This window comes from Opisthocomus hoazin, chromosome 8 (genome assembly GCF_030867145.1).
Source record: "Opisthocomus hoazin isolate bOpiHoa1 chromosome 8, bOpiHoa1.hap1, whole genome shotgun sequence".
Taxonomy (NCBI): Eukaryota; Metazoa; Chordata; class Aves; order Opisthocomiformes; family Opisthocomidae; genus Opisthocomus; species Opisthocomus hoazin.
Window position 1 is genome coordinate 51,361,062 of NC_134421.1, and position 27,258 is coordinate 51,388,319.

The window sequence follows — 27,258 nt, forward strand, 5'->3', positions numbered from 1 at the left end:
GAGCAGGGGGGTTCATGGCGGACTTCCTCGCCCGAAGGTCGCAGAGTGATCCATGCGAGGAGCAAGGTGATAACCAGTCGCTGAGTCAAGCTGCAAACCCCAACGCAACGTCAGATCTTGGAAGTTTCCTACCTCCCAGACCCAAGTGGACGACCTGTCTCTGGGTGACCTTTCATCTGGCAGAAAGCTATTTCCCTGCCTGTCCCCAAAATCTGATTATTGGGGGAATGTGACAGCACCTCTGCACTGGATTAATTCAGAGGACGGTATGAATTTATTCACTCACCAGTCCTGACCAATTCTGGGTTTAAAATCAGAAAATCAGGTCAGTGGCAACACAGTGTTACATTTCACATCTGGAATGTGCGTTGCAGCTGCCCTTCAGTCTCAAGGCAACTATTTTAATCCCGAACCCAGTTGCTGTAAATAAATCTAATTAATTAGAATGTTTCTCCTTTGCCTTTACAGAAAAAAATCAGTATTTCAGCAGAACCATAACCACCAGAAGTAGGTCCTTGCTGCTGTTCTGCTCAGTTGTCCTAATTTATAAGAAACATTCTTCAGTTAAACCTCCATCTATTTTCCTCCCACACAAACTCAGTTTTATCTCAGATTTCTGACACTAAATCACTTCTATCAGAAAGGCTGCATCAGTTCCCCGAAGCCTTAGTTTAATGCTAAGAAAATTAAAACTACTACATTCTGGAACATTTCTACACTGTTCTTCTCCTTCAGTTTCTCCTTTTTGACCTTGGTCACAAAAGCAAGCTGGTGCCATTTTCTCTCCTATTGCATTCATTCCAACTGCTTTAGGGTTCATTTTGGGTTTGCTGTTTTCTCTAATGAGTAGCACGCAGCTTGCAAAGACATTACAAACACTAAAATAAACTGAGCACAGTTCCCAAACTCCCTGGCTAGAATTCCCCTCCAGACGAGATGGCAGAAATGATGCAAGTTGATAAATATTACCAGCAGACATCCTCGTAAACCAGTAGATCGAATGGCTGCTTGCATTCCTAGGAAACTCTTCTCTCTCTCCTGGCGAACTGAAAAATAGAAGTGAGACGGTACTGCTCGAGGGAAGACAGGCCTAATTATTAAAACATTTCTGTAACGTGCCACACTTGCACAACTAAAATTTGTTTAAAGTGGGTTAGAAAATGCTTTTCTGAGATTGTGATTTACCACCTTTTGTGCTCTACTTGTGTTAAAAAACACAGCTTGGTGGTCGAGAGCGATCTCCAGTCGATCGCGAGGTGCCTGTTTCTTCCAGCTGCGCAGTTACTTGGAGACATCTTGTCGGCGAACACCGGCGCCGGTGAGCCGCTCGCTGCGATAGCCAGGGCGGGCAACCACGGCGTGAGCCCGGACGCCAGTAGGTTTGTTTGACCGGGGCCCGGGGCGCCGCCGCCCCTTCCCGCCGCGAACGGCCGCGGGGCCTGCACCGCGGGGCCGAGGGAGGGCGCGGGAACGGGGGCCAGCGGGCGCCGGTGCCTTGCGCTCTCCCTGCCTCCGAAGCTCCGGGCACTCCGCGTGCATTTGTCAAAACCCTAAATACGTGTTTTAAAAACAAATAAGCAGAGACACCCCCGCCCCGGGCAAGCCGAAAGCGGCGGCCGAGGGGCGCCCGGGCCCCGCTCCCCGCCCGGCAGCGGGGCGCGATCCCTCGGCGGCGGCGGCGGCTCCGGCTGGCGGCGGGCGCCACCTAGCGGCGGAAAACGGCCTGGCTGCGGCCGTGGGGAGGCCGCTGACGGCTGCCGGCCGCGGGCCAGCGCACGGCGGGGCCGCGCACCGCAGCGCTGCCGCTGCGTGCCCGACGGCCCGGGAAGAGAGTGAGAAAGATTCGCCCGTGCTCGCCCCCGGGACCGGCGCTGGCCGATCCCCGGCCGGGCGACGGGGCGGTGGCAGTGAAACCTGCGCCGCCGGTAACGCCGCCCTGACCGCGCCCGCTGGGCCCAGCGCGCGAGGCCGCGCGGCCGGTTTCTCTGCCTGGCAGGTGAATCCCACAGTCCGTTATTTTCATGGGTGATAAATTTCGCTGAAATATTTCTGCTGGCTGCTGCCTTGGCCTGCACATCACGGGGTGCTGCCACAGCCCCCGGCCTCACCCAGCGCCGTCCCAGGGCGTGCAAACATTTCCGCCAAAATTTCTCAAATGCAATCGCAACCTCCCAGTTCAGCCTGAAGAAGAGAAGGCTGCGAGGGGACCTTATAAATGCTTACAAATATCTGAAGGGTGGGTGTCAGGAGGATGGGGACAGACTCTTTTCAGTGGTGCCCAGTGACAGGACAAGGGGCAATGGGCACAAACGGAAGCATAGGAAGTTCCGTCTGAACATGAGGAAGAACTTCTTCCCTCTGAGGGTGACGGAGCACTGGAACAGGCTGCCCAGGAAGGTTGTGGAGTCTCCTTCTCTGGAGATATTCAAGACCCACCTGGACGTGGCCCTATGCAGCTTGCTGTAGGTGACCCTACTTCGGCGGGGGGGGGGTTGGACTAGGTGACCCACAGAGGTCCCTTCCAACCCCTACCACTCTGTGATTCTGAGGCTTCCCTAGAAGCTATTTTACAGCTCTGTTAAGAGCTGTACTCTGAAGAACAGACCCAAGGAGTCTCGAGTGTTTCACAGAATGGCGTGGGTAGCCCGGTGGGGCCAGGGAGCGGTTATGGTGTATAAACCCCGCGTGGCAACAGAGCAAAAAATGGAGAAGGCGTTAACATCTTGGCAGTCCCAACTTATACAGAAACCTGCGGGTTAAGAGCATTTTGTCCATATGATTCTTAAGGTGACAACACCCATCTGGCATAACCATTTGTTCTTCAGCTTACTCAGGTAGAACGCCCATCATCCAGAGGTTGATTAGGATTGTAAAGTTACTCTGTGTAGAGGCATTTAATTCACAGTCTATTTAAATAGACATACAAGACCTTTATTTAAACATTACGAAAGGAGAATTGTCCTAGGTTAAAATTCAGCTGGATGTGAAGACAAGAGCTGTCAAGACCTTACTTTTGAAGTCCCATATCTTTGTGGTTTCTATTAACCCCCTGCTTCCCAAGTCATCCATTAAAACAGACTTGCTTAGACACTTTGTTGCTGGGCAGCTATGAGAAAGGTCAACAAACTTTGTATGAATGATGATGTACTAAAGGTCTCCAGACAGGTCTCCTTCATGTTCTTCAACACAATCTAATGCGGCCAAGTGTAGCCTGATGTCCTTTCCTGGGCATTTTTCAAGTGAAGCAAATGCCTATGATAAGCAGCTAAACCATTTACCCGAACTGAAAGAAAAAAAAACCACAAGACAAAAAACAATAGCAAGGTTCCCATAGAGTGATTCAAAGTGGTAATTAGGTAACAGAAATACTAGTGTTGACATAATAACAGTACTTCTAAAACAAATATAATTACTCTGTCTCTTGCAGGATTAACTGAAAATCACAGAGCTGTGCAAACAGCAATCCAGCATGTGAATAACAGGAGACAAGAGCATTTCTTACAGAAGCGTGCAAACTGGAGAAGGAAGTCATTTGCTAATTACTTTGTCCACCTCTCTAGTAGTACAGACTGATCCCTTTGTATTCTGTATATTTGATTTCTAATTCTATACCATGCACAGTGCTATTCCACTTCAAAACTGAGCACTTCAAGGGATTAGTGTTTGTTGATTGCTTTCATGAGATAACGTAGCCTTGTTCTCCTCTGTGCTCTTTACCCACAATCTTTTATTTCCAAGGAGAAAATTCTGATTAGCCTTATGCTTTGAATAGCAGAATTATTTCCTAGAGTGTGACAATTGTGTAATCATTCAAATAAGCCAATAAACAAGCCAGGACAAATTTATCCCCAGCATAACAATTCTGATTCAATTGAAATAAAAACAGTCATAAATTCAATCCACAATAACAGAGTAAAATGCCCTTGGGGGTTCAGTGAGTGAAACCTCTCAGGCCGGAAATACCTGTTCTGGTTTCTTAACCAGATTAATGCATCAGCCTTGCAGAATATGCTGTGTGTTTATAAAATATAATGACATGGACAGAGACCAGTGAAACCAGTATCCAAAAAAGCTGAAATTGCTTTAGTGAATACAAAGCAAAATTAACATTGTAGCTAATAGAGGCATCTGGGCTTGGAAGTAAATTATGAAAGGTACATTTCTAATAACTCCTTTTTTCAGAGATGAACTGAACCTTTAAGGCTTTTTAATTAAAATTGAAAAGATGCGTGTGGCCTTTCAGAGAGACATGGGGAGGCTTGTAGCGCACCGAAGTCTGAAGAAGCAGCAATGACATAATTTCTGTTACTCAGTGGTTCATGCAATCACAAACTCTTGGCCAGCATGGCTTTAATGTATTGCACGGTTAGAAGATCGAGAATGTGCAACATGGCCCAGAGCACTCCTGCACCACCATTGAGATGAAGACTCTGGCTGCAACTGGAATACTGCCCAGCATTAAATGCTGTGTTCTTTGAAGAACTCTGAAAAAAGTGACAGGACTTCCAAAAGGACTTAGAAGAATGATTTGCAGCCCAGGGAACTGAACAATAGAAGGTCCTCAAACTATTTAGTTTGTTGAAGAGAAAGCTCAGAGCTGATTTGATCAAACTATCTATTTAGGAGAAGGTTTCTAACAGTCAAAGCTGAAGGAAAAGGAAGATTCTTTAGCTGAAAGCTAAGCCAAATAAAACCAGAACAGAAGTAAGGACAACATTTTTCACTGTGAGCATAGTTAACTCCTGGAACGATCTACTGCAGTTGGAGATGTTCTCCACCTCATTACAGAACTCTGACAGCAACAACTCTCAAGCATAAGACCACCACATATTCAGGGCAACCCTCCTCCCCATGCCACTCTTCCACACATCACCTCTTTGTCCCACCAGATGTTCACAGGTCATCCTCTCCTTGTCTGAGAAAGGTGGAGGGGGTTTCTTTCACGTCAGGCTTACACTGAGAGGGCTGGTCAGAGAGTGACTCCTGGGTCAGGTAAGGCATGCAGGCAACTGCAGTAGTGGACAGGTGTGTTAACGCTATCTGCCCACACTGAGTGACCGTCACACGAAGCAAAGGCAAGAACCTGGATAGAAAAGGAGGGCAGAAGACCTTCTGAAGGAACCTCCTGCCAGGTGTAAGAGACATGAAACGCTGCTTAAATATCTCTCCTGAGCTCAGCGAGCAGAAAGGGTGCTTAAAACACTCTGGTGAGGCTGTGTGTACTTCTCAGCATTACATGGGTTTGCCCAGAGCTGAGCCGTGTCAGTGGAGCTGTGGGACTCAGCTGGACCATCTCACAGGACAGTGCCCACCTGGGAGACCAGCACAGCTCCACAGCAGAGCAAGGCACAAATGTAAGAAATGAATTAGTGTTGTACAAAATTTTCTAATTAAAATTTCAGTGCAAAGCATATATTCAACAAGGAATCTTCAACAAAATCATTAACATTTGGTGAGACTATAAATATGATGAAGTGTATGAGACCATGCTAATAATAGGTTGTAGTGCTTGTATGTTCCACATAAAATAATCTAATTTATAGGGGGGGGGGAGGGGGGAGCAACGACTTCAATTCTTTTTAACAAAAGGTTGCAATGGAATTAAGTATTAGAAGCATCCCAAAAAGAGCACTGCCTTTACAATCATCCTGCATAAACTCAATGACTGTTCACCTCTCCTGCCCTGTAGTTTTGATCCCTGATAGATGTAGTCTTTTACATCGCTTAGTTTTGAAACATTAACTTTTAGAATCTTGTCTTTTAGATGTTGATAATAATTCACTGTAACTAAATTCCCAATGTCTATGATAAAAAATGTTCTTCCATATTTTATACTGCCAGAAGTGTCCATTAGTAAGAGACTTGAGTCATATTTCCTATTTAATTTTTATGAGAAATAAAAAATGTCCTGTGTTCATTTCTCATCATAATTATTATTTTAATTGTTTTCTTAGGAAGCTCTTCTTCCTCAGAAAACAGACTGGATTAATTCCCCTTTCACCATTCACAGGATGCACAAACCAATGTCCCAAAATGGCAAAATAATTATGTCTGGCAGCAGTGGACTTTTCTGAAATCAATCCATCTATCTACCCAGCTTCAAAGAGGACTTTCATATATTATATTCAGTGCTCTGAGTCAAGCTTGCTCGGCACTATCAAATCATTAGGAAGAAGGCTCTCGCCATGAACAATGGACTGCCTGGCATGGATGCATGGGAGCCAGTCAAGAATAGACAGTGATCTTCAGATGGGTCCAGTGTCTCAAAACCAAAACATCTTAGCACAGAGATGCCATGGGCTGGTTTGATCAGAAGTCAGCCCCCATATGAAGTCTACATCCGCCTACAAGGTAATGCCACTAAACTACTTGGAAGTGTTCAAGGCCAAGTTGGACGGGGCTTTGAGCAACCTGATTGAGTGAAAGATGTCCCTGCCCATGGCAGTGGGGTTGGACTAGATGATCTTCAAAGGTCCCTTCCAACCCAAACCAGTCTATGATACCATGGCTTATTAAATGGAAGGGTCAGTTTTACTCTGCCTGGCTTCTGTAGAGGCTATATAGTTCTGTCTGTGTCTGTCTGTCTGTGTTTTTACATACAATACAATTTTACCACTTTGTTGAAGATTCCCACTGTGATTTTAATTTTTCCTTGGCATAAGCCTCTAAACTGGACTTAGCAAGATAAATTAAAATATATATTTATATTATATTTAATATGTTCCACTTAAAATCCAAGGGCTAACTATTGCCAACAGAAGCAGCTAGAGACTCTCAAAAGGGCTTTGACAATTGCAGTCTGACTGAGGTCAGTGGCAGTGACCTTGATCTGCGCCTGAGCCAGTCCAGCTGCTGGCTGCATCCTTTGAGGTCTGCCTCAGGCACGCCGTGCTCTGGACAAGCTGCCTCTCCATGGCTGTGCGCCCCACAGCCTCCCCACCCCACGGGACCCCCTGCGATTAGAGCAGCCAGACATCTGTGGGTGATCACCTAGAGTCACCAACCAGGAGGGATGTCGGGAAAGAAGGTCCCAGCAGGACCTCTGGAGGGGTTTTGTGCACTTGGGAGGCAGGCCGGAGGCTTACTGCCATCACGTAACCCAGATGTGCCTTTCCTCGTCCTGACTGTGCCAGATGTGTGCCTCCCAATGTGAACAAGTAGGGTTTCACACCTCAGTACAAAGGGAAGGTCTATTAAACACCCGTTTTCACGTCTTACAAGATGTCTAAGAAGCTTACTTAGACAATTTCAAGAAATGGGTTTCCAAATTCCCAGCTAATCTGTCTGAGACAGGGACCAATAGCTAAAATGTTGAGGCCTGCCTAAATCACTTCTGTTTAACAAACACAAACATTTGATATGTCATCAATTTAAGCTTTAAAATCTGCAAGTCATTTCAGCCAGGTCATTGTGGAAATAATTAGAAGGAAAATTCTCTGGAGGGCAGCTACTTTGTCTGATAAACAAACATTTGTCTTGGTTTTATTTTTCTGAATATACAAAATTTCCCAGACTGGGCAAATTGAGCCAAGAAGAGACAATCCAAGGACAGGGTAAGTCCATTAGGAGCACCAGTATAAAAACATGCTACCGAAATGAATTCAGAGAAATCTCTTCTCACTGGAGAATATCAGTATTTCATAAAGTGCTCTTAAATCCAGTGTGCTTTTAGGACAACTTTTTAGTTTATTGAAAACAAAAGCCATTGCATTATGCTGAAGAGCACATAAGTAAATAAACAAAAATTATTCGATAATTAAATCACCCTATCTTTGCAGTGGTACATTATCCTGCTGTTATCGGATTAAGGCTGTTTTTTCTCCTAGCTAATCAGATGGAGGGATTAAAACCTGCATACGCCAGTGAAAGACAAAACAGCCAGAGGGAGAAAAGCCAATTTGATAGGACAGTTGGGCTGGGAGACAGTGACATGCAGTGCCTTACTGTGGCTGGGCAGATGAGTGGCAACTTTGTCATAAAAATGGATTGACAGAAACAGTCCTGTGACACGGTCACACGTTTCTGTGACAGCCCACAGGATCTGTTCTTCTTGCCTCCAGCTTCCCGGGACGCAGGTTTTCCAAGAGGTTTTGTATGAGGGCGCACGCAGGTGACACAGATGATGAACTTCATGATGAACTGTCACAACTTGGAGTAGTCATGATATATTCTGTCTACGAGAGTGCTCCCAAACATGGTCATATGTGTTAGCGGCTGCTGCACCAACTTAATGAATGCCTTCCCCAGTTCCTAACAACTCAAAGCATTGCGGTGATAGGCCCTATTTAAATGCCTATTTAAATTGCCTCTATTCAGCTCCCCCATCAGGGTAATGCTTAGGGGTACCTTGTCTCTTCTGCATGGTTTGTGGTGCTCGGTGCAGTTCTGTGTCCCTGGAAAATCAACAGCAGCTGTGCAGGTGGCACATGGATTCAAAGAAGCTGCTACCGGGAGTTTCTGAATCACAGAGGATCAGTATTAATTACATTTCATCACTTTCACTCTACTGGGGGGGGGCTAAAAATAGCTCTATTTCCCCCATTTATGTTCTTCCTCCTTCTCAATCTTTTCATTCCATTTCTCTTCTTTAAACTCCAGTTGTATACCTGGGACTAGCTGAGAGGCATCCCAAAACACGTTAAAAATAAAAACTGGCTGTATGTGGCTGACCTCCCACATCCCTGGAGCAGGGCATAGACACCCTGGAACTGCCCCATTACCAGCTATATATCTGAACTCTCGGTTTTTTCCATCATACTCTTCAGTACCTTTGCCCTCTGACAAGCTTCTGTTTCATGCATCCTCTTTCTTACATTAATTTGCAGAGCTGCTTTTTTCACCCTTCTCCTTTCAGTATTTTCTTTCCTACTTTACTTCGTCAGTTTGACCTTCTTTCTCTCACTGAAGATGATTTTTGTTATACACACACAGTCATTCAGTGCAAATCACAGAAATCTATTGTTTAGCACTGGAAGTCTTTCACCAATTTCTCTGAGGTTCCTCATGCATTCAGTCTGAAGCACTGCTTTCAGAATCATAAAGATACGCTTTGGATGTTAACTTTTTATTTTTCGCATTTCTTCTGAACTTTTGTTCGTACATAGTTCCTTCATCCTTTGCATGTACAATCTGATCTTTAAAAATAGATTCTTTTCGAGCTCTCAGACTTTTTAATGAGGTGGACTGCATTTTAAGCTAGCACTTATCACCTTCCAGTTTCAAAATCATAATTTCACACAGAGATCATTACTTCCTTACACAATAAAGTATTGTCAGAGAGATAGTCTAGCATTTTCATTACTCCTGCATGAGAAGTCATTTTCTTTATAACGGTTACTCGTACGCTGTTTTCTTGGTCTTCAGCTCCCTCCTTGCTGATCTGTTCTGTATTCTTCCTTTGCGTTGCCATTTAATTCTCATTTGCACAGTGTCCAGCTACTGGCTTCTTCTCCCCCAGCTATTTCATTTCTGCTGGAGGAAGCTATTTCTGCTGTAGCTATCCCTGAAAGTAGCCCTCCTCCTGCATTAAAAGTAGCGGTCTTTTTTAATAGCTTAATTAAACTGTAACATTTCTGCCAACAGCACTTAAGGTTTCTGCAAGGGGACATCTTGAATCACATGCAAGTGACCATTTGCTAGAAAAGCTTAACTAAAAAAAAGAGAAAACAATCCCTCAGATCTGACTCTTTGTCCTACTTCAGCAATATGAATTTCAGTGGAACCATTCTCAGTTTGCACAAGGAAAAGAGAGGAGGATACGGTCCTTGTGTGCCAGCAGGACCTGTAGATCACCAGCACATGCACCGGGACTCATTTCTTGAGTAGTGCAGTGATAAGTAGTTTGAATTTCTAAAGAGCTGAGAAAACTGTACATCCCTGTTCCTCTCCCTCATCTTTCCTATCAGTACTCGCTAACAAACGCATGCAGCCACTAGTGCGGGAGTGGCCGCCCAGCCCTTCCGCTAACATGGTGGCCACACTCAGCCCTAAGAAAAGCACCAGCAATCAGGAGTCACTGTTTGTGTCAGAAAGATTTTCTTCATTTTACAGAGCAGTTATTTTGCCTGGGGTGAATGTCAGTCCTTCATCAGCTTTCATTTAATTTTTTTTAAAGGAGAAAAATCTGTTTTGATAAAAAGTAACATCCTGGACAGTGCAGTGTGACTTGTCAGAAGCAAACCAGTTTGCAATCAGATTGGGACTGTGTAGCAGCAGGGATTTTCCTCTGCAGCAAGCTGACTACGCTGAGTTCAGTGAAAGTCAGGAGTAACCGTTTACCATCAGACATTGGCTGCAGTATGCGGAAGCGAAAGAAGTCGTGGGCTACAGCTCTAGAACTGATTAACAGACTGTCATTCCCCTCTCACCATGATCTGGCATAACTGAGTGGCTGCCACTGCCATCGCCATTTGCCTCCCACATATGTGTGTGTGTGACTCACAGCAAAATTGGTTTCTAGAGTGTTACTTCATGTGCTTATGGTTCTTCATGTAAGCATATCAATATCTGCATGAATGCCATCACAGCTTGAGATCCATTAAAGCCTAAAGCATGTACACAATTAAGAACTGTAGCACTTGAAAAGAATAAAGGCATCTTCTGAATTAGGGCCAGAGGCCAGAAATATATTATGTAAAACAACCTAGCAAGGTGTAAGTTGAATGAGTAGATCTTTGGATGTCACCCCTCTGAAATTTTATGAAAGTATCAGGTAAGCTGACACTTGAGTTATACAAATGCAAGGCCTTTAAAAACGTGTTGAACTGGTTTTTCCCGAAATTATTCTAACTCTTCTTTTTTATACTGTGTTTTAACTACATAGTTTATTCAATCTTACTGCTTTTACTATATAAAAACAGGGTATATTTTGAATTTGTATACAGAACAACAGACATCTACATGGGCTGTGTTAAATGCAAATCACGGTGTTTGACACCAATAGTTCAAGGAACAAATTTAACCAAAGTTAATTTTAAGGCTGCATCTTTAATCTTACATGTTTCTTAAAACCGAGTTCTTCACTCTGCTAAAAATAACTGATGACATGGCAAGTCTCCATATTTTGTGATTTGTGTTTCAGAATATTCTCCAGATAGCAACCTCGGCCTGGCTGTGAGCCAGACAAACCTCTTTGTGTTTCCTTTCTTTCGTTCAGCCTTTTAAAAAATGCTTTGCTTTAAAGTTTTTAGCCTGGAGCTGTAAAAAGGCAACTTGGTACAACACAGATCTCAGGATATTATGTGATTCACAGGAGATATACCAAATTTTAAAAGCACTGTTCAGTCTGGAGCTTTAATGGCTTCAATTAGAAACTGTGTTTGAGCCCAAATAAATGGATCATCCTCAGACATGACTGAGGTTTAAAGGTGGAGAAGCAACTTTTTCAAGAGCACATGCCAAGCTGTATTTTCTTTCTCAATCTAGAAGTTAAGAGCAGCTCTAGTAGAAGCTCAGTGGGATCTGAGGGACGCTGCCTCACCAAGAGGCAAAACAATACCAATCAGCCGACTGGCAACACCTTGCCTCTGAAGGGCGAGGACTGGCTGTGTCCGCTGAATCCAATGGATTCCACTGAATTCAGAAGAAACTAGAAACTTTTTCCTTCCATAGATGAATTTTCAAACTGCAGAATTTCCCAGCACTGTCCCAGACTGCACTATGGGCCATTCAAAATACACTCCTGTGTCACAAGTTGTTGACCACTGGCCTTTGATGTTATTGAAGATAAGTGAATTTGTACTGCTTAAGTAAGAGGAATTTTGGGGTCCATAATCAATAAGACATTAACTCTTGGTTTCAAATGCCCAACGCTGTGAAAGTCAAGAACTTATGAAGCTGAAGGCATTTCTCTTTTTTCAATTACATCAACTGACCTAATACAGGCTAATTTCTCTCCTCAACAAATCTAAGCTCTGACACCCTTAAAACATCACAGCTGCTGCAGTGCTATTGCTTCAGCCCCTTGGAGAACAGAGAACATGGACAGAAGAAGCAATGGTGGAGAGAAGTTACACAGGTATATGTAATATCCAAATACAGTTTAATATTAATAATAAATTGTCTTTGCCTGGGGCTGTGGTGATGTCTGGCTATAATTGTAAGCTTCTTTCTCCCACTTTTCAAATTCATGTGGTTTCTGTAGGAACACTGCTTTTGTTTCATTGATATAAACTAGCTCAACTTTTAGGGAGGGAAAGAAGCACAGTAAAGGAGACTTAATTTTTTTTTTTTTATTATTCTCTTGTATGTCCCTTTCACCTCTAGCAGCAGTGAAAACAAAGTCAAACTTGTGCAGATACCAGTTCAGCGCTAGGCAACAGGCTGAATCCTTGGTCCAGCCTCTCTCTGCTCTCCAGCAACACGGACTCGTAACAACTGCTGATGAATCTTTACTGGGGAGTGGAGCAAGCAACGGAAAACAAGACAAGCTGCTGGAAGCATGTTCATCATCTGTCCTCCAGAGTTTCTTCTCGGGCATGGATTACCCTTTCCACAATGCTTGCGCCATGCACTCTTCTCAGGAAGCCATGGCCAAGGTGCAGCATAGCTGTGATGAACTTTGATAATGACACAGTGCAGCTGAGAAGGTGTGAGGCCTCTGCATGGATTTTGGCTAGGTTGAAGTAGAAACCTAAGATAGGTAGGATCTGCCAGGTTGAAGTAGAAAATGCCTCAAGGTAAGTGCTGCAAGCGAATTCTCTTTCTTCTGGAATCTTTTACTGTGCATCTGAACAACTGCTCATGTTGCCTATGCAGACTTTGTAGGTTGCTCACGCTGAGTGAATGTCTGTTTCAAAAAGCAAGACTGCTCTTAAAAACTTAATTTTTATGCACTGCTTGAAGTCCCAAATTGTTATTCAAGGACAGCAAGTGTATTTCCAGCAACAAAAACAACTCAGTGGGAAGTTTAACTGTTCTATCCTTGCCTTTGCTGTCTCACAAATGAGACAAAGTTTCTTCTTTTCAAAACACTGCTTTAATTCAACATGTCTGCAAACTTTTTGATAAAGTGTCTGTCTTTTAAATGCTACACAGATCTCAGTGTAGCCGTAGTTTACACTGACAGAAGCGCTAGGGCACAAGTCATAATGTGGCTCTTTTTAAAGATGCAAAGGAAAGGTTGTTTTGAACATCTTCTTGGCAATAAAAGCCCAAAGTAATAAATTAGGGCCACAGAAGATATTAGTTAAAATAAACCTTCTCTTGGCTAAGATATGGCAGGAATCACTTGAAAAAATGCATATGAAGAGCAGAGGCTTGGCTCTCACTTGCAATTAACTGCTTTGTAGTCCTGGTGCATGTTCTTTCTTGAAACTACAGCACCGTAGCTACCACGGTGTGCAGAATGACACAAGTAGCAGTTGTTATCTGACGGCCACGACATGAGTGATTATACAAACATGGCGATAGGTAGATGTTTTTACCAGTCCAGCCACACTAGAAGTTTCCTGCCTGCTTTGATCTTGCACTCTCTGCCTTTCTCACGGTTTGATCAAGATGTGCAGGCATAGCATGTGACACAGTTTAAAGATGATTTATAAGCAGGTTGAACTCATATAATATTTTATCAATGATTTATGTGCTTCAGGATGCAGATCTTAAAAAATTAAGAAAATTCAAAGCATGTGAAAAGTCAAGACTGGTGACACAGTCCAATGAAAGTCTTGATCCTTACTTATGCTAATCAGGCTTCATACCCCTCCTGGGAAGCTGAACTCATCAGCAGTTATTTCATGGTAGAGTTCCTGCGACAGCTGGTTTCTCAGCTGATGACCATGCTCATACAATCACATTCACTTCAGCAAGTCATGTGTGGGGCATCCTATCAAGACGCACCTACTGACTTGCTACCAAATCCATCTCTTTGTGCAGTTCTGCATCTGAAAGTTTCAGCATCTAGTTGCCCTGGTCCTCCAAATGGCCACTGCCTACTACATTTTGTCTACTAGACAATTGTGTTGGGGGAGCGAGGGGAGTTGATTGCCCAGTCTGCTTCGGCGATATCAGCCTTCCTCTAGGTGAGCCTCATGCGAAAAAGCCCAGTGGTGTTCTGCCCCTGTCCCAGCCAGATCTTTGTTGCTGCCTCTCTATGCTCAGCCATCTCCTCCAGCAGCACCAGGACTGTCCCTCCTGGCTCAGGGCTCAGTCCTTACCCATGCTTACTCTGCTTCCTCCTGCTCACTCTGAACCCGCTTCCCACAGAACAGGCACTGAGGCCAGGCTAGTGAGCTTACCTGAACCTGGCTAATCCAGCCCAGAGCATCTCAGTCATTTCAGTGCTCTCTCCCCACGCTCCAAGTACCAGAGGCATGCTGCAGAAACAGCCCAGTCACCCTTAAGCTCTCTGTTGAGTGACTACACTGTCCTTGAACCTCTCCAGTGAGGTCTTCTGTACTTGTTGGGATCCCTTTGCAGGTTCAGCAAGACAGTCTGGACATGTCATGTACATTCAGGTGGTACAACGATGGCGTGAGCTGCTTCTTGCCAGAAAAACAAGGAAGTGGAAGGAGAAAAAAATGTAAACACTCAACCTTGGAACAAATTAAAGTTTTCTGACTCAGATGCGTAGTTTGACACAATTGCTTTATGTAAAAGCTTGTCAAAAGTGAGTAGCAAAACATCTTGTTTAATCAGCACAACATATTGTACCATAATATTAGTCTTGGCTGTGCATGTGTCAGGGGAGTTCATATCACCATGAATCACTTGTTATGTTTTGTTTAAAGACGTTTGGTGGGCGGCTTGGAGTGAGAGACTTGTTCTTGTTAACTCAGGAATGTTCTCATTTAGATGATTTAGGCTTCAGAAGGGAAAGTCCCTGAAACTGATATGGAAGTTGGATTCCATGCCTTCATGCACCCCCCACTTCCCACGAGATCTTTGCTTGCTTGAAAATTTCCTGTATATCCAGTGTAAAGCTAGATGGATTGTTGCAATAACAGTGACCTGTGCCTGGGCTGGGGTTTATCTCCTAGCCCATTCATATGATGTACACCAAGGTTACTGAAAAATTGCATGCTGCCAATGGAGAGGCATTTCTGTCCACAAATTCCTGCGCCCTCTTCTGCCATACATCTTTCTTCTCTTACCAGAAAAAAACACAAAAAAGTAAACAAAACCTAGGGACCATAACCAGCAAGTCAAACCAGCCAATTAATAAAGAAAAGAAGCACTCTAGGTCAGGGGAGATGAACTGACCTGCCTCCCCCAGCAGACTATTCAGCTGCCAGAATAACTGCTATCGCAAAGCTTATGCATGACCCAGTCACTTTTTGTTCTGAAAACATTTCCTGCTGCAATAGACTGTTTGGCCCTGGAGCCTCTGTTTTCCTGTGTTTTTCACTGTCAGAAAGTGCGTGGATTTGCATTACTTGTATCAACACGGCAGCAGTCAGCAACATTTTAAATATCATTGAGGCACTGGGAGTCAATGGCATCAGTTCTGACTGACTAGAAAATGGATTGTTTTTGTTAGCATCTTTTGCCAAGTATACTCACTTGAAAAATATTATCCATTCCTGTACTCATGTGTCTGCTCAGCACAACTCTGTTACCTGTGAATACCTGGGCTTCTGCTAAATAAGCCACAGCAGCATGGAGTTCCACATCTGATAACGAGCCCCACCTTTTCTGTAAGGTTGGCTCACCCGCCTTTACTCCATACACAGTGTGCAGGTACGCCCCTCAGCAGTTCACACAGCCAACTGGAAGTGTGATTGTGTCATGGGTTGGTAGCAACAGCTAGAATCCTTTAAGATCACCATTCTCAGCACGTGCTACCAAACAAAGCAGGCACAACCAGATATACCAAGGCAATAAAAACTTGCTTAATTTTACACTCCTGTTTGGTCCCTCCCTACAAGTCCATTTTATTCTTCCCTGCCGTGACAGCAAGAGCTTGCACCTTCCCAGGCTGCAAGGAACTGAAGCCAGGCTGCATCACTGTGCAGGAGCCAGGGAGTGACTCAAAATCAGGAGAACATAAGTGGCATGGGGTGAAGGTGGTACCCCTTTACATAGAGTAAGGTGAGGAAGAATGCCCATAGGCATGAGCTGATGCAGGAATGGGGTTGATTTCTCACTGCTCACATTAGTGGGGTGCATATCCTCCAGTCACACATTCCCTCCACACTGGATATGCAACATTTAGATATTCATATAGACCCTTATTACCATGCAAGCTGACCATTTAGTGTTTTTTAGGGCTTTTACCCTCATAACAAGCCTTGGCAAAATGTAAAAGCTATTATTGTTGTATGAAGAGGAAAAGAAGTATGGAGGGTCAGATCCAGAAGGTCAGCTTTTGTGTCCACCTCAGTCTGTAGACAGCAATTAGATGCAGAAGTCTAATACCATGAACTTCAAAACTCTGACTTGTATGGCTAGTGCCTGAGTCCATAGTTCTCAGGGCTTTAATAGTGAAGCTCCCTTGCCTACAGTTCTACTTTTGTGAATAAATGCCACTGCCTCAATCTCTTCAGGCCTAGCAAGTCATACCACGCATATGTGAGCTGACTACGATCTAAGAATTAGGCTTTCCTGAAGTGTATCCACTGAGCTCCTTCTCTGGAAGACATGCTCAGGGTGGTTGTGGTACTTAGGAAATGGGTGGCTGGATTCTGTGCTTCCCCCTGCTCATGCAGAATCAAAGCTCTCCTGTCCTCTCTTTGCCCTGTCTTTCTCCCACCCACTAGGACCTGAAGGACTTGGGTTATGCGGGCGTAGCAATGCTTTTACTTCCTTTGTTTCAAGCAGCTCCATTTTGCAAACAAGAATGGAATATTCACTACGAAAAAGAACTAAAAATACTTAAATCAAAAAAAATTGTCCTTGACGACTTGATTAAAGCAACGGCTGGAATCCAGCTATGCTGTGCAACCGACGAGCAGCTTACTCGCCCTCCAGCTTGTTTGGTCTTTAAATTCTGTCAGTACAAAACACTACACAGTCTGTAGGAGGGATAGTTCTTCTTCCCATCCCATCTTGATGCATTTGTACTTCCCTTCCTCTTCCCGCATACCTTGGAACATGGGAACTGGGACAGCCTTAGGCAGTGGGCAGAAATCTAGGGTTCAAGACAGCAAGTTTGAAGGAAGAATTGAAATCATTCTTCTCACTCCTAGATGAGTTCTCCAAACGCTGAAGTCTTGTACAGAAAAGTGTCTGTGTCTCCTAGCATTAGAGGAAAGGAGTGACTCTTTCTCTAACACTTGCTAGAAGCTTAATCCCTGCACAGTTTTGGTACCCATCTCTTCACAGTGTGTTGTTCTTCAGAGGATGAAGCACGTGAAGGTTTTAGGCGTTAGAAAAAAAGCAAGTCTTTTTAAGTATCTGGAATAGACAAACTAAACGATTTGCATAAAATCCCGTGGGATGTCTGTGAGAGCGCAAGAACTGAACCCACATTTCTTAAGGTCTGGGCAACTGCCGACCTTAGTGAACACCCTTCGTCCTTCTGGCTGATAACGAACGCATCCACTTGCTTCCTGGAATGCCTGAGGCAATGAGTGGCTTCTGGTAAACAAGAGCAAAAGAGCTGCGATTCAAGTTGTGCTGAAACCTGTCTGCTCACCTACAGTCATAGCTGAGGCTGTAATAATTGCCTTCTCCTTATGGCTGAGAGTGGGACAGCTGCTGTTTGAACAGGTCGCCAAGCACTTGCAGCGGTACGGAGTATTTTACTTCCTGAAGCCACCTGTCCAGTACTTTACCAAGTTACCTGCCAAAAAGAGAAACAGCAGTGCTCTTGCTTGTTCTGTTTTTGCCCGATTTATTTATAGCAAAATTCTGTTTCTAGTTCATAAAAACAGATTTATCTTTCCTTTCCTTTCCTGCTTTGATGGGAAAAAAAGGGGAGGGGGGGAGCTATAACCTGTCATTTGACTTCAGTCACTAGCTACTGAGAATCTAGCAGCCCCTGTGTAAAGCCTTTGAGATCATGGAAGGCTATTCCCTGCGTGCCTTTGCATTGCTTCAGAGAATTCACCATAATGACTGCTGATCACGGTATTTCCTGATTGCAGGATTGCAACTTTCTCCTGTACAAGCGAGTGCAAAAACACAGTGTTTATGGTTGGACTGATCAGGAAAGCTGCACCTGCAGGGAGAGGCGTGGGGCTTGTGATATTGCTTTCCGGAACAGTAGAGCTATTAGCTTTGTGGCAAAGGCCTAGAGCTGGAAAGATTGTGTTCATTGTGCTGGGGGAATTGTTTGATTGACTGATGAAGCTTGCCATATGTGTGAAACATTTGTCTGCTTTCCTCTCTATGATTACAGTTATTTCATTAAATAAAGAGGGAAAGCCACAACTTTTACAGTCTAAGCATCCTCATCTGTTGCCGCTTCTTCTCAAAGCATCAGCAGTCATATTCCTCGCACTGAGTGCCATCACCTTCACCAAAAGATCGAATGAAACTGATATTTATGTCTAAGCTAGACTTTTATCAATTTGTACCTCAGAAAGCAAACACGAACCTTGGTTAAGCTCTTGTTATTGTTCTTTTTGTTTGCTTGTTGAACAAATATTCTGTAGCTATTATTGGTCCAGGTTGAGTTACGCTTACTGCAGAACTCATGAATGGAAAGCAGAAGGCCACTGAGCCCAAGCTCAGTAATTTTGTTCCTCACACCCTCTTAACAACGATTCTTCCTGGCTATTCACACATTCACGCTAGCCACAGCTTGCACTACGGAGGGGAAATTTCCTACTAGCCAGATCCCTCCAGCCATATAGCCTGGATTTATCAGCAGAATGGTGAAAAGTACGCATAAGGGAAGAAAGAGAGCATGCAGAATCCAGTAGGTCAAACCTCCTCGTTCTAGGTAAGCTAATGAGAGAACGTGTGATGAACACAGCAGTGGGGGCTACTGCTAGGCAACCCAGCTGCCCACAGAGTCTTCTCTGCCACGTGGGACTGCGGGAAACATCTTCAGGGCTTGTTTTGATCTAAGACACATGGGAAAGAAAGAAAGGAAACAATCAAAGAAAATTTTCACACTGATGGGGTGAATATTGAGGAAAAGGATGTCTAGGAATATTTAGGGAAAGTTCTTCCTGTTAAAGCAGAACTGCTGGTAACTATGCACACATGACTGTAGATGGAAATAACTGAAAATAGGGTACTCTTGAAGGAGAATCCAGCCTTCTAACTTTAATTTTAAACAAAAAATATGTTTTCTGGTCTACACAGCTTTTTATGTAGTTTTGAAGATCTGAGCTCTGATGTAATTAAGTTTTGTAGTGCAATGTGGGTTAGAGGGACTATGAGTCACTGGACAATGGGGTTGAGGTAGGGGACTGTGCCTTCCCAGAGAACTCCTTCCTGTGCTTTTTCCTATCTGTATGTTGTGATTTAGCTTTTTCTTCTCTTTGCCATTTGGTCTTTTGCTTGTGTGATTTGTAATAGGAACGTCACAGTACTGGGAAGGAATCTTGCAGGTCAAGTCCAGGCTCCCATTGTCATCAAACATTGTTACAACAATCACAACTGATGCAAAACTGTGCAGTCTGAATGCCTTGATGAGGTCCAATCTTAACACATGGTTGTTATTTTGGAGAGTGGGAGTCCTGCCAGTTTGGAATGAGGCTGGAATCCTGAACTGGAAATGAGGAAAAGGGAGAAGCCAACTGAATGAAACTAAAAAGGCCTCGTCACCTTGCAGCTCTTGTAGTGTGAGAAAACCACTTACCTAGGAGATAAAAAAGTTTCAAAAGGCTGGATGCTTCCAAAAAAATCTACTGCTTCACCCGCATGAGGAGTGGGGGAGTTTCTAATAGCTAATGACATAATTTATGGATTTTCTGAGAATAAAGGAGCTACTCTATAGCTAGCAATTTCTGTAAGTCAGCACACAAATAGTGCTGAGAATGAATGACTTTGCAGGATCACCTGTCCACAAAGCCACTGGTGATTGCAAATCTCTTCTGCTGCCACAGCAGAGTCAAATAGAAAGTCCCATATTTTCCCAGTACGCGGCTGGATTAAGACTTTGGTGGAACATTATGAGTTTAGCAATTCATCACACCAAAGCAAGGGGCAGGAAACTGCAGGAGGAGGCATACAGCCTCTTTTGAGTGGCACACAGCAAAACTGGTACAGAACCAGACCCTGAGCACCATGGCGTATCTCAGGAGAGGCATCAACAACATTCACAGGTACTCGGATCTCCTTGCGCTCAAAATGCAGTAGACTCTTATCTGTACAAAGGCAAAACATCACCACTCCACTGAGCTCCTGGTAACACGCTTGCTGTCTAAACTGGAGGAACAAAGAGTCCAGCACAGGGCCCTTGAAATGTTGCTAACTCTTGTTTCAAAAATGTGTGAGTGTAAGGTACACAAACTGAGGCAACTCCAGACATTGATTTGGGCCTCGAAAATACATTAATAATTGCTGAATCAGGGGAGAGCAACTTGGTAAATCTGCCAGGTAGGTACAGCAGCATACAACAATAAAAAGAGAGACTAGGCAGAAGGAGTAAATGGACACTGCAATGGCATCCATTAAGTTCAAGAGGCAGTAAACACCTTGAATTTTACAAAACATAAGAAAAAACAACTTTCAAATTAAGTTTGATTCAAGGATTGCTGTTTCTATATTTCAAAACAGGAAAAGTTGTGAAAACCAGTAAAATAAAAAAAGTTACAGAAAACCTGGTGCTTCTAAATCCCTGCTGGGAAAATCCTTATGTGGAGCTTTCTAGAAGGAGAATTAGCTAAAACTGATACAATATTTGCTAAACCTCTATGTTATGAAATGGAGGGATAAATATTGGCAGAGAGAGTTTGTTTCAATGGCCGTGCTTGCAATCAGTCCAAGGTTTTAAATAAAATATTGGGCTCTACCCCAAAGCAAAAATTGTTGAAACTGCTGGACAAGGCAATTGGCTGATGTCTTTCAGGAGAAAACTGGAACAGATTGGAACAGATAAAACTAAAAATGGTACTTGAAGAAGAGGATACTTAAAAGCTCATCCACTGTTTCACACTACTGCAAAAGAGAGGCAAACCATGAGATGTATGAAGAAGGCTAACTGAGGTGGGGTGGAGTGTGTTCCTGTGGCAGTAGAATAAGATGGGCTCACACCCATCTCTGCGATGATTTCAAGAACACCAGCAGCAGGGCACAAAAATCACTATCTGTTATCTGCAATTAAAGACGTATTTGCCATATTAGCTGGTAATAAGCATTTCCTTAAGGCATACTCAGTCTAATCCTACATAAAATGGAGACTGAAGATGATAAGAAGTAGTGTTAAAGAAACATTAGCTTACCAAGGTATTTTGCTGTAAAACAGGCAGGCTGGTGCTTACAACAAATGTGCTGCCTTTGCCAGTCAAGACATCTTGCATTGGTTCCCCTTAGCGTGACAGGAATGGTAACTTTGCATGCATTGAAAAATTGTATTGAAATGCCTCTTGCTGGTAGATCTCTTACCTCTGCCAAGCTTAATTATGCTCACATTGAGAGAGAAGCCCCCAAATGCACTCTGGGGATGTAAAAGGTTTTGCCACTGGTCACTGTCCTGTCATTTAAATGTTCCATAAAGAAGGCAGTGGGCACGACCAACACTTTTGAAAGCCCACTGCTATGCCATTCACGTCCAAGAGTCTCAGTCAATAAGAAAATGCAGCCTATTTGTTAGTTTACCGTTAGAAGCAGGAGACAACCATAAGCAAGCAGCAAAAAAGCCAGTCTGTGTGTTTTGCGACAGGCTGAGTAAAACCTCAAGGAAATTGGGAATAATTAATTCTGGCTTAAACAATAGACTATAGTACAAAAAGGGACTACTTCATAACTCCCTGGTGGCCATGGACAACTGTCACACAGTATTTTTTGTAAAATAATCAATGCCACAGGAGGACCTGTTACAGTTTTTACTTGTCCTTCTCTCCAAAATCATACAGGGAAGCGTGAGCCTGTCTTGACGCAGGAGAGATAAAGAGTTCAGCGTATTTAATCTGAATGCTGCCACAGACACAATGTCTAGAAATACACCGGGGGAACAGAAATGCCAAGGAAACGCCACAGAGCAGCACTGGCACAAGCACAAATATACATCAGTAGTTTACAAACTAGTACAAATTTTCTGATAAGACCAGCGAAAATGAGTTACTCTTAAATTGGCACACAGTGAGTTTCTAACGGTGAATGTAGCACCTGTAATTCAATGACCTATCTGGGAAGCTGCCTCCAGTCTTGTATTCCTTGTCGACGTGGTTGCCTTCTCTTGAGAACTCTTTCCAACACAGTTCCCTCATCTTGTATGACCTTATACTTGCTGCAGTCAGAATCTCTCTCACTTATTTCTTGCAACTGCTGCTAACCCCATTCCTTTCCAGGGCTCCTGATCTTACAGTGATTTAGTATACCCTTTGTTAAGTTCCAGTTTATAAAACGGACATTAAAGGGCTTAAATCTTCAGGCCCCTCAATTAATTGTTTCTCAAAAGAGCCTTAACTCTGCAATTGCTTTTATTCGTCAATTTAACTGTGTACAGTCAGGTACAATTACAGGTTATAACAGGTAAACAGAGGCGCCACTTGAGACTTAGTGCTGAAATATTAGTAGACGTATATCATATGGCTACACAACTCTATATACAAAGAGTATCCATGTATTTCTTTTAAGAGGGCAATACATACACAAGAAGGTTGCTTAATCTGTGAGTACAGCTTATGCAGCTCAGTTCATAACAGCTCCTGTAAGTAAAAGAAAAACTGAGGACTAATAAACTACTCTTTCGCAGCAGTTTCATATAGACTATGCAGGTTCATTAATAGAAATATGATTAGATTTCAGTAGGTGCATGGTCTAAATAGCCTGAAAGATCCAATGCATATCAAACACATCCTAAATTATGATGAAACTGTGAAAAATTGTGCCCCTTTATGGATGGCAGCTCTTGAACAGAATGTGGATCATGCAGACCACAGTTTTTATCCAAACAGCTGTTTGGAATTATTTGAAACACATCACATTATTATCTTACCATCCTGCCATAATAATAATAGCAGAAAGTTTGATCCAGATATTTAGCAAGCAAAGTATGCTGTGGGTCTGAAAGTGCCCAACAGACGAACAGTGTGCCAAGCCACGCCACAACCATTTCACTGGGTTTATCAAGCCCCTGCGCAGCCTCAGCAGCGGGCATGCCTCCATCTGGCCCGGGATTGTCCGCACTGCTCAACATCTGCAGTATAATCTGTCACATTACTGTCACATTACAACTGTTATTTGGAGTGTTGCTGACACACTTTGAGGAACCAAGAGTTTGTTCAGCAGAGTCCAAAGACAGGATATTAAGTCAAAACCAAGAAGGTGACATTATATATCAGTGAGGATAAAATGGTTATTAAAGTAGAAATTCCACCTTTCATTTTTGTGGAATAGCCCACTGTGCACTGGAGTCATGCTGGTGGGGAAAAAACCCAACTGCATATATGTTGGAGAGGTTCATACACAACAACTGAATTTGTACCATTTTTCTCAAATAGCCTGAGTTGGATCCTGACAAAGTATCGAATAATGACTCAAAAACACAGCGGTGGAGAAGGATGCAGTATTTTCAGTCTGATAAGGTTGAGTGTCGCTGTTTTATGGGAAATGAACAGCACCAGACTGCAGTACAAAATTCTGTAGATGAGTAGCAGATGGCAAATGAAGGCATGCGAGTACACGCATCCCATACTAAGCCAGGCTGACAATTTACTAGAGATTTGTGTTCTGCTTTTACAAGGTTTAGCACTGGTAACTGTTTCTTCTAGGTGTTCATCAAGAGTTAAAGGTGAATCAGAACTCACATATTGTTCTCCCTTAACTGTAAATATTTGCATATTTTTAAAGCACTCTATTAGTGCTTACCATGTTTTGAAGCTCACAGGAACCAGGCAGAGCAGCCCTACAGGTGTAGGTGCAAGTTTGTACACATCTGCAGCTGTGGCTGTTTAGAAGCCGCGTAAGTCACACTTTCTCTTCATATTGACTTAGTGTGTACAATGAACACTATTTTAGCCAAATCAACAACTCATTAATATAAATGCTCCAATACATAAATATTTTTGGATTGTGATCAGAAGAATTCATAATTAGGAATGCACAGTCATTTTCAGGATCCCATGGTGTTTTCTTTGGAGCCCAAAGATACAACACAATAGCCAATTAAAGAGCCTTCCTTCAGCGTGATTTCCTGTATGCATCAGAAAAGCATACAGCCTGGTGTATGCTGGCTCTTACATCCACAGCTGCTTTTATCTTTGGAGTGTCTTCAGAGTCAACGAGGAGAAATTTACAACTGATGTTTATTCAGGACATAAAGCCAAATTAATGCATTTGGAACAATGTGTTCTTGCTCCCATTCACATAATGAAATTTGCCTTTGACTTGAATGGGAGCAGTGCTGGGCTCTCCGCAGCTACTGATTATACATGTCAATATTAGGCTCTGTTTGAATGATGCTGTATTATGCATAAGAATAAAGTATCATGGAGTTGTTGTGAGACACCAGGCAACATAATTACATGGACTGCAAGAGAAATACAAAGCAAAATATAGCACTATATATTAATAGCCCATCTCAGCCTTCCCTCATTACATCTGAACCTTTGTTTACTTAATTAGGAATTATTTTAAAGTTAAATCTGTATTTACTTTTCTGATGATGGCCTTGTTCTAATGTACATACAATGAGAAGCCCTTGTTGACATGACTGAGCAGGATATTGTATTTTTTAAAATTTACTTTGGAGACTCTGACTCCAATTGCTAGCATGTTTGCAGTCCCAATTGCACTGAAAACCTAATATCAACATGAGCTTAGAATGATACCCATACGTTGTTCGTGGATGAAGAAAATGCTGCCAGTGGTAGACTACAGGAGGGCAAGATACACTTCCACCATAACTTCAGGTAAAGGAGGCTGATTTTTTCTCAGAATTACATTCATTTAACAGGGTATTAGAAAATATTTCCCACCCTGCATACACAGCAGTATGAAAAGAATATTTGAAAAACGTTGTTATCAATGTCTGCAAACTATAATCATAGATGGTACAAGTGCTATTACTGTCTGGGGTAATATCAAGGTTATATATTTATCCTTAAAATAGGGAAACAATCCTCGTCTCAGTTCATAAATGTGGAAAGATGGCACAGAGGTATCTAGTGACCACCCCAGTTCCACAGAGAAAGAATGGGGGAGAGAAGAAAACAAGGCCCCAGCTCTGAACTCAAACCATACTAGAATCTATCTGCTCAGAAAGAATAAAAACCTATTCTTGCCATATAATTATCATGATACAAACCAGATTTTAAAAGTCCTCAGTCAATAGAGGGATTCCTTGGTGGATTTCATACATGATCATAAGTATGAAATACCTCGGATTTTTCATGATCAAACCTGAGGTTCAAAATGAGTAGCTAAATTTTAACAGTCTTCTCCAAAGCAAGACTTTTCATGTTCTCACAATGTCAAAACAGTTTATCCAGTTTAAATACCTTAGCTGCAACAGGACATAATAGTCTCGGGCTGCAGGAGGTCACCTGAATCAACTTGGGTGCTGTGTAAGGGTTCCAAATAGCCATTCAGCAGCAAAGCGTGTTCATAGCAGAAAGAAGGGTGATAGTACCTTGCAGGCATATGCAACAAGTGTCCTGTAATTCAGTAACAAAGCTATACTGTCTCTTGCCAAGCAATCTCATGGAAACTGGTGTATTAAGACTAGCTAATGATTGACTCACTATTTACAGAAGGCTTCATTAAGCCTTTCCTGCTGCCTGTACTTCGTCTTTTCTGTCGTTACAATGACAGCTTTCCTGTGTTATAATTACATATTCGTAGACGTGGTTTCATTAAGAACCTGCAAATAAAGCCAGCACTACAGCTAATTACCACAGTTTTATTATTACCAGTAAGTAAATAATATTTAAAGATAAGGTTTTCTTTTATAAAGATGTTCATTATTCCTTACAACATTTTCAAAAGAAAGCAGTGTAGGAAGCATCTTCATGGCATTCTCAGGTTTATTTTACTTTTATTAATTTCAGGTGGACATGATGAAGTCTATTAATGGGCATCTCCATGTTCAAAAAGAAGTCTGTAACAGATCTCGTGACAGAATCAAGGTGGTTCATCCTAAAACCTCACTGATGCTTGGTAAATCTTCAGTTACAGCTACCCCACATTTACAGCAATTATGCTGAGAACAGTCTGAACTCTGATCTGCTGACAATCTGTCCTATGTTTTCCAAAGCCTGTTTTCAATCAGTGCTGAGTTTACAATAATATGATTATGTTTCCAGCCGGGAAATGATACATTTTCAGTACTAAGGTGGCATTTTCCTTCTTTGAGCTTCCATGTTTATTATTAGTATGAAAGTTGCAATCTTTAAACTGCGTTATGTATGAAATTTGTGAATCCTAAACTGAAAATCAAAACAGAGCTAGAGAGAGTGAATAAAGAAGAATAGAAAGGAGCCAGAAGGAGGTTAGCAAAGACGTGCAAGCTTTCCACAATGTATCAAACAGAAAAAGCACGTAAAAGAGGAATGAGAAATAACTGGAAATTAGTAATTCACATCTGGCGAAAATAATAAATTCCTTTGTTTTCATTGGAGTTTGTTCTAGAGAGAACAACGTAGGATTTGACTATGCGGTGCAAAAACCACCACAACAGAAAGGGAGTGCCCTGCTACACCAGCAAGTGTTCTGCCCTTGGCACCTGCTGGAGCTGCTGTGCCTCAGAGGGACCGTGCATCCCCTCCTCACACCTGCAGCCAGGCCTCACGTCCATCTCCCTCCCGGGCCATGGCCTCCTCACGCCTGCAGCCAGGCCTCATGTCCACTCCCTCCCCGGCCATGGCCTCCTCACGCCTGCAGCCAGGGCTCACGCCCACCTCCCTCCCGGGCCATGGCCTCCTCTCGCCTGCAGCCAGGCTCACGCCCACGGCCGACACGCTGCTCGCCAGGCGTGAGGCTCACGCAGCCAGACCCTACCCCGCTGGAGCACGTGGGCCCCCTTGCACGCCATGATGCCGTCCGTGAAATGCAGTGAGTCCTGCCGACCTGTCGCCCTCCGGCCATCCGCAGGTGCTGCAGCGAGGAACTGCCACAGAGTTAGGCAGCCCTCGGGGCGGGAGGGGAAGGGGTGTGCAGCGTCCACATCAGTTTTATGGCCTCCCCCCACCCGTGGGCAGCCCCAGCACAGCCTCAGGCACAGTTTCATGTAGCAGTCTTTCATGTATAGGAAATGAAAAGTTC

The 27,258-nt window shown here is 43.3% G+C and overlaps 1 long non-coding RNA gene across 1 annotated transcript; it reads right to left on the reverse strand.

Annotated features, from left to right (window-relative positions):
• LOC142362295 (uncharacterized) lies at window positions 1-25,630 on the reverse strand. The gene is made up of 3 exons (XR_012764925.1): window positions 25,497-25,630; window positions 970-1,046; window positions 1-90 (listed from the first exon to the last, which is right to left on the reverse strand). It is a non-coding gene; the product is annotated as an uncharacterized LOC142362295 (long non-coding RNA).
• Between the last annotated feature and the right edge of the window lie 1,628 nt (window positions 25,631-27,258).